Below are 7691 nucleotides of genomic sequence, written 5' to 3'. Positions count from 1 at the left end.
TGGCTTTGCACTTTTCTTCCCCCCACTCAAAAACAGGTCTGACAGTACCTATTGGTGGCATTCACGGCAAGCAGAACTGGAATAAACTTCAGCTCCTGTTGAGCTCTGTGCAAGAGGCACAGTTACAAGAAGCGAGGGTTTGGAGGTAGGATTTTCTTTCGGGCAACCGTACCTTGGTGGTGGTGGTGCCAGAATGCTACTTACAGGAGGCCACACAAATGCACCTGTGTAAATTTTTTAAATCAACGTTTCTTACAGTGGATCACTCAGTTCATTAATTCTGAATGCAAATCTGTACCTCACAGAATTTCTATTTGCTCTAAGGTACCTTTTCTGACAAAACGGAGGTCACAGTAGAGAAATGACTCCATGAGCGGTGATTTTGGTCCTTAGGTCAAGGAGTGGCAGAGGTCCTAAAAAAAAAAAAACAAAAGATGACACAATTCAAGAGCATCTCCTCCCCACTTTACTGGTCAGGTGAAAAGGGAAGGCAACCATCAAGAGATGGTAAATGAAATATTAGATAATTATTGAAGAGTAAAAGGAGCTGTGTGTTAGCACACAAACATGTTCAAGGTGTGTTATTAAGCAAATAAGTTGCAGAGTTGTTTGTCTAATTGGGTCCTAGAGTAGTAAAAACAAAATAAAATAGCAATAACAAGATCTCAGCTTGTGCTAGAACAGGATATGCATAGAAAAAAAAATCTAGGAAGATGGGTATTCATCAAACGTGACCATAGGACTGTGATCTCTGGGGCTGGGGATCATGGAAATCTTTTATTCTTTCTACATTTCTATGATACCCATTTCCATATTTTTAATAATTTTCACAACAAGAAAATATAATTTTCTTTAATGAGAAAAAAATTTTAAAGTAAAAAGATAATATATAAAGAAAATATTAGGGTATCACCATCCTTAGGGAAATTTTTCTTATAAATTAGGCATAACTTCAGCTGTTTCTGTCACATTCAATACGTGTTTCATTATTTGAAAATAACTTTATACGTATTCGCATCTGTGAACAAACACCAGGAAGAGATTTATGATAGGCAAGTCAGGCTTTTGAGAAGAGTTTGAGGGGAGCCTGTGACTTAGGAATATAAGCATTTGATATACAGTAACTGTGGATTTAAAATGTGAATGCAGGGGGCGCCTGGGTGGCTCAGTCGTTAAGCGTCTGCCTTCGGCTCAGCTCATGATCCCAGGGTCCTGGGATCGAGTCCCACATCGGGCTCCCTGCTCGGTGGGAAGCCTGCTTCTCTCTCTCCCACTCCCCCTGCTTGTGTTCCTGCTCTCGCTATGTCTCTCTCTGTCAAATAAATAAATAAAATCTTCAAAAAAAAAAATAAAAATAAAAATAAAATAAAATAAAAAATAAAATGTGAATGCAGAATAACAGCCAAGTAGCCAGGAAAAAAGTAAAGCATTTTCAACCCCTGACTATATAAACTGAGAGGACACTTGCTTATTCATTCAGTACATATTTATTGAACATATCCTATATGCCATGCACTTTGCAGATAGCACTGGAGTTCACAGTCTAGGGGGGAAAGACAAACACAGAATAAGTAAATAGGTGAACAGGTACATAATTAAACATTGTTCTAAGTTTTGCAGAGGAGATTAAAAGGGTGACTGTGTAGATGAAGAGAACAGAGAAGACCTCTTTGAGAAGTGATAGGTAAACTGAAACCTAGGGATTAAGAAGCCAGCCCCCTAAAGAATGGGAAGAAAAATATTCCAGGCAGAGAGAACAGCAGGGCAAGGTCTGGGATAGGAAAGAAGTGGGAATGTTTCAGAACCTGAAGAAGCCCTTGTGGCTAGAGTTCTGTGAACAAAGAGATGGTTTCCAGGGAGCCAGAAGCCAGGTGATAGAGGGCCTCCAGGTGAGGAGTCTGCATTTCATTTTGGGCGCAAAGGAAGCCAGGGAAATGGTTGCCCTAGGGGGTTTACAAAATGCTCTTGTTGTTTTGAAAAGATCCCTCTAGCTGCTCTGTGGAGGATGGAGTGGAGGAGGGGTAGTGTGTTGTTCCCATGGCTTGAACTGGGGTGGGGTTAGTGGAGGTGGCAGGATTTGGACATGTATAGAGTATATTTTGAAGGTAGATTCAACAGGACATGGTGAAGGATGCTATAGTGGGGATGAGAGAGAGGGGGCATCAAGAATGAGCCCCACAGGGGCACCTGAGTGATTCAGTTGGTTAAGTGTGTGCCTTCAGCTCAGGTCATGATCCCAGAGTCCTGGGATTGAGCCACGTATTGGGCTCCCTGCTCAGGGGGGAGTCTGCCTCTCCCTCTGCACCTCACCCCGCTTGTGTTCTCTCTCTCTCGCTTTCTCTCTCTCAAATAAATAAATCTTAAAAAAAAGAATGAGCCCCCCAGTTCTTATGCAGAAATTGTTATCTTTTATATACACACATAACAACCAGGTAGAGAGTATAAAAGAATAGGAGCCCCACATACAATAGTAACAAAATCACTGGGGAGAGAAATAACAAGAACTCTGTACGGCCTAAGTGAATAGGATTTTTAAAACATTAACAAAATCTTCAGAGATGTGAGGAAATGGGGAGATGCCCTATTCTCAGGATGCCTGACCATTACAGAGGTGCCCATTCTCCCTGAGACAGTTTACAAAATGATTAGAACCCCAGTACAAATACCCACAATTTATTTCTGTTATTTTTGTTTTGTTTGAATGAGACAGATGAAGCCAAAGTGTATCTGGGAAAAGCAGCTCAGAAAACTTTGGAAAGGAAGAACAAGGTATCTCCACAGTGCTAGTATTAATATGAGATATTAAAATAGAATATAAAATCTCAGTAAATAAGGTGATACTGGATTGTGAATTAAGAGAAAATTCAATGGAAGAGGAAATAGGTGAACTAGAAAAATCTAGAAACTAGATTTTAGAAAAATCCAGAAACAGCGTGAACAGTGAGAATTTAGTTTCTGAGAGAGATGACTTCTGAAACTTTCTGGGAAAACATGGACCATTCACAACACAGTGCTAGAATGACATGGTAGCCATGTGGTTTTGAAACTAACTAAAAACAATAATCTGTATCTGAATAATAATCTGAATCTATACCTCATACTTTGAATACATGCTTGATCCATATCAAATGAAATAAGAGTTGAATATAAAAATTAAATCAAGACAGATTTAGAAGAAAAGAGGAGGAAATACTTTATATCTGTGGCATAAGGAAGGCTTCCTGGTTATAACTCAAAAATTCACAAGCCATATAAGAAAAAAAATGGAAATGTTTAACTTCGTTACAAAACAAGCAAAGACAAATTCTGCGTGAGAAGAAACATCCTAATCAAAACCCAAAAGTCAAAGAAATGACAAACTGAGAAACTGTATTTTCAGCTCATCACACAAAGAGAGATCTTTCAAAGAAGAAAAATCTACAAAAGGTATCAATTGATAGCTCATGAGAAAGGAAATACAAATGGCGTGGCCCTGTGAAGAGGTACTACGTTTTACTCATAACAAGAAAAAGTCAAAACTATGACAATGCTAGTTTTTTAGCTATCAGGCAAAATCTTCATAAATATAATTCATTACAGTACTTTTTTGTGTGTGCCTATGTGTACCTGTAAAAAAAAATGGGGAAAAATAACATTTTTATTTGCTCATGTATTCTAAAGAAACTTGAATGGATACACAAGAAGCTAAGCACAGTGGTTACCTTGGGAGGAAGACTGGGAATTGGACAGATGGGGGATGTATTAGTCTGCTAGGGTTCTCCAGAGAAGCTGATCCAAGAAGATGTGTGTGTGTGTGTGTGTGTTTGTATATCATATACATATATATTAATATTATATATACTACACATTAATATTTATATATAAAGAAATTTATTATAGGGAATTTATTATAAGGAATTGGCTCATATGATTATGGAGGCTGCCAAGTCCCAGTGTCCACAGAGTGAGTCAGCAAGCTGGAGACCAAGGAGAGCAGATGGTTTAGTTCTAGTCCAAGTCTAACAGCCTGAGAACAAAGACAGCCAATGGTTTAGTTCCACCTGAAAGCCAGCAGCCTCAAGGCGCAGGAAGAGCCTATGTTTCAGCTCGAGTCTGAAGGCAGGAAGAAGCAGGTGTCCCACTTTGAAGGCAGTTAGGCAAGAAGAATTTTCTCTCATGTGAGGAAGGGTCAGCTTTTTTGTTCTATTCAGGCCTTCAACTGATTGTATGAGGCCCACTCACATTATAGGGGGTAAGCTGCTTTACTCAGTGTACCAATTTAAGCAATAATCTTATCCTAAAACACCCTCATAGGAAACACCCAGAATAATAATGTCTGATTGGATATCTGGGTATCCCGTGGCCCAGTCAAAGTGACACATAAAATTAACCATCATAGGCTACTATAACAAAATACCACAGACTTGAGTGGCTTGACAACAGAAATGTATTTTCTGACAGTTTTGGAGGCTGGAAGTACAAGATCAAGGTGCTGGTAGGGTTGTTTTCTGGTGAGACCTCACTCCTTGCTTGCAGATGGCTACCTTCTGGCTGTGTCCTCACCTGGCCTTTCCTGTATGCTTATGCACTTCCTCTGAGGAAGAAGGACAACTCTCTTATTTGGATTAGGGCCCCACACTTACCTCATTTAACCTTAATTACCTCCTTAAAGGCTCTATCTCTAAATACAGTCACATTGTGGGTTAGGGCTTCATCATATGACTTTGGAGGGGGTCATATTCAGTCCATAACAGGAGGTGAGGGTGGGAGGGAGACTCTCATTGTTTACTTTTTTTTTAATATCTTCTGGGTTTTAAGCTACCTGAGTAGATGACCTATTTTTTAAAAAATTAAAAAATGAATTCCACATTTCTGCCTCCAGGAACTTGAAGGATATTGGTGTCATTTGCTAAGATGAAGAAGGCTGAGGGAAAAACAATTTGGAGTGGAGCTGGGAGCATGGTGCATGCTGGGGGGGGGGGCACTCTAGTGGAATGTCACTTAGGTGATGTTCAGGAATTTAGGTTGAAGACGAGAAATGGCCATGTTTCTTCTACACGTTTATCAAGTCAGGGAAATGCATGGGATCACCAAGGACAGTGGTTCTCAAAATTTATTTAACATGCTTTAGAATCATCTGGAAGGATATTGCAGGGCTCTATCCCCAGTTTCTGATTCAGTAGTTCTGAGGTCAGGCGCAAGAACTTACACTTCTAACAAACCCAAGGGGCTGCTTTTACTACTGGCCGTAGTTTCCACTTGGAGAACCACTAGCCTAGGGCAATGATTCTCCATTCTAACCTCATATTGATATCAGATGGAAAGCCATGAGAAAAAACACAATTACCCGGGATTCACCCAACTGCAAGCCAATTAAGTGAGACCCTCTGGGTAACGGGCCTGGGCACTGGTAAATTTTATTTTAATTATTATTTTTTTTTATTTTGGGGGGGCACTGGTAAATTTTAAAAGCGCCCCTGTTGATTATGATTGCAGCCAGGGAAGAGAGCTTCTGACTAAGGAAAGAGGCCCTGGACAAACAAGAGAAAGCCAAGAACAAAGATCTTAGGATGCTACCTCTTATTTTTTATTTTATTTTATTTTTTTTTTTATTTTTATTTTTTAAGATTTTTATTTATTTGCGAGAGAGAGAATGAGAGACAGAGAGCATGAGAGGGAGGAGGGTCAGAGGGAGAAGCAGACTCCCTGCCGAGCAGGGAGCCCGATGCGGGACTCGATCCCAGGACTCCAGGATCATGACCTGAGCCGAAGGCAGTCGCTTAACCAACTGAGCCACCCAGGCGCCCCTATTTTTTTTTTTAAAAGATTTTTATTTATTTATTTTAGAGAGAGAGAGTGCTAGCACAAGTGGGGTCAGGGGCAGCAGAAGAGGGACAGACAGACTCCCCGCTGAGCAGGGAGCCCGATGCGGACCTCGATCCCAGGACCCTGAGATCATGACCTGAGCTGAAGGCAGACGCTTAACCGCTTGACCGACTGAGCCACCCACGTGCCCCAAGACGCTACCATTTAAATGATTCATAGTCAAGGAAGAACCAACCAAGATACAGAGAAGTAAAACCTGGCCCTCCACTAGTGATGTAGAAAGCAGTTACTAGCTGGCAGGCTCTGTGCTGGGCTCTGGCCATACAGATACAGTTAAGACCTACCCAGCCTTCAAGGAGCTTCCTTGCAGTTAAGGACCAAGACTCTATTTTAAAGAAGCAATGGCATGATCTATTCCCTTCTTGATGTGTTCCTGGAGAAATACTTGCTCACTTACATAAGAATGCATGCCAAAGATGGTCATGACAGCATTGCTTGTAATAGTGAAAAATGAGACTACATGTCCTCAGCAGAAGAACAGCTACATGGTAGGAGAATGGTATGTTCATATGGCGGAATATTGCACCATGGTTCAAACAAGTGAACCAGGTAGACATCAACTGGCAAGATCTAAAAAACTGTTGTTGAAGGACAAACAGCAAGTTGCAGCATGATGTGTATATAATTTATGTGAAGAACAACTCACATATGTGTTTGTGTGCGTGAGGACAGAGAAAGGTCTAGAAAGATGCACTCTAAATTCATACCTGTAGAAAAGGAGAGGGCACACATTTGAGGATGGTGGGTAAAGGGACTTGAGATTTGTTTGTAAGGCTGTTAATATTTTTAAGGCTTTTGATAAATGCACGTATTTAATTACCACAATATTGGACTAATTTAATTTTTTAAAAGTCATTTACAAATGTCAATAATTACTATCAAGTCTGAAGTTAATATATGCATACACTAGAATATTTGCCTTTCTGTGAGGTCTTGAAATAATAGTCTCTGTATCCCCTCCTAATGTCGGGGTTAATTAAAAATCTCCCCTGACCACAAGAAGTATTTCTCCCAACCCATTTCTTAAACCGAGAAAAGGGCAGACCCTATCGCTTAAAAGAAAACAAAACAAAACATTGTATGGCCATCACTCTCTATGAATTTTTCTGCAAAACAAGGGTGTTTGAAATAGCATTTCAAAGATATAGACAGCTTCCTTCCCCAGAGTCTTGCCTGGGAGACATGTTAAAATTATTCCGTCCAGGAGCTGTGCTGGAATGCAAGTCTGAAAAGGCAACTGAAATTTTTACTTTGCAAGCCTCTGTCTCTTATATAGCAAGTAAATGATGCTAGGAGGTCCCGCAGATGAATGTGCAGAAATCTATGGGAGCTCACTTGAGCATGACCATACCTATGGCCTTCAAGACAACTGGATACTTTTGAGCTGTTGTGTTGTCTCCTTGGAAAGCAATGACTTTCGGCTCCTCAGATGTTCATTTGCAGAGCCAGGACTTATGTAAGGTCTAGGAGAGCAGACGCCTTGTCTGTATCGTCACTGTTTACCCAGTACCTCGCATGGTGCTTAACTACGGTGGATGCTCAGTAAATATTTGTAGAATGAATGAAGTCACTCACACACACACACACACACACACACACATCCCAGATTAAAAATAAAATCATTCATGAATTCTATATAATGTCAAGCAGAGGAAACCAAACACAGAAAAGTGAATCCTACATTTTCCATTTATAGAACCCTAAAAAAACAGGCAAAATTAATTGATGGCGATAGAAAATGGGGACTGTGGGGGGATAGAGATTTTGAAGGGCACAACGGGGGTTTCTGGGATGCTGATCATGTTCTTTTGCTTGATCGTGGTGGT

The 7691-nt window shown here is 40.5% G+C and overlaps 1 long non-coding RNA gene across 1 annotated transcript in view; it reads right to left on the bottom strand.

Moving 5' to 3' along the window:
* Window positions 1–350: 350 nt before the first annotated feature.
* LOC118006035 overlaps window positions 351–7691 on the bottom strand; it is a 156916-nt gene continuing 149575 nt past the window's right edge. The window contains exon 4 of the long non-coding RNA XR_004677923.1: window positions 351–413. This is a non-coding gene — a long non-coding RNA (uncharacterized LOC118006035). The remainder of the gene's footprint in view (window positions 414–7691) is intronic.

This window comes from Mirounga leonina, unplaced genomic scaffold, assembly GCF_011800145.1.
Source record: "Mirounga leonina isolate KUSES-001 unplaced genomic scaffold, KU_Mleo_1.0 Mir_94, whole genome shotgun sequence".
NCBI lineage: Eukaryota > Metazoa > Chordata > Mammalia > Carnivora > Phocidae > Mirounga > Mirounga leonina.
The sequence above is the reverse complement of the archived record's forward strand: the minus strand, read 5'-3'. Positions and strand labels throughout refer to the sequence as shown.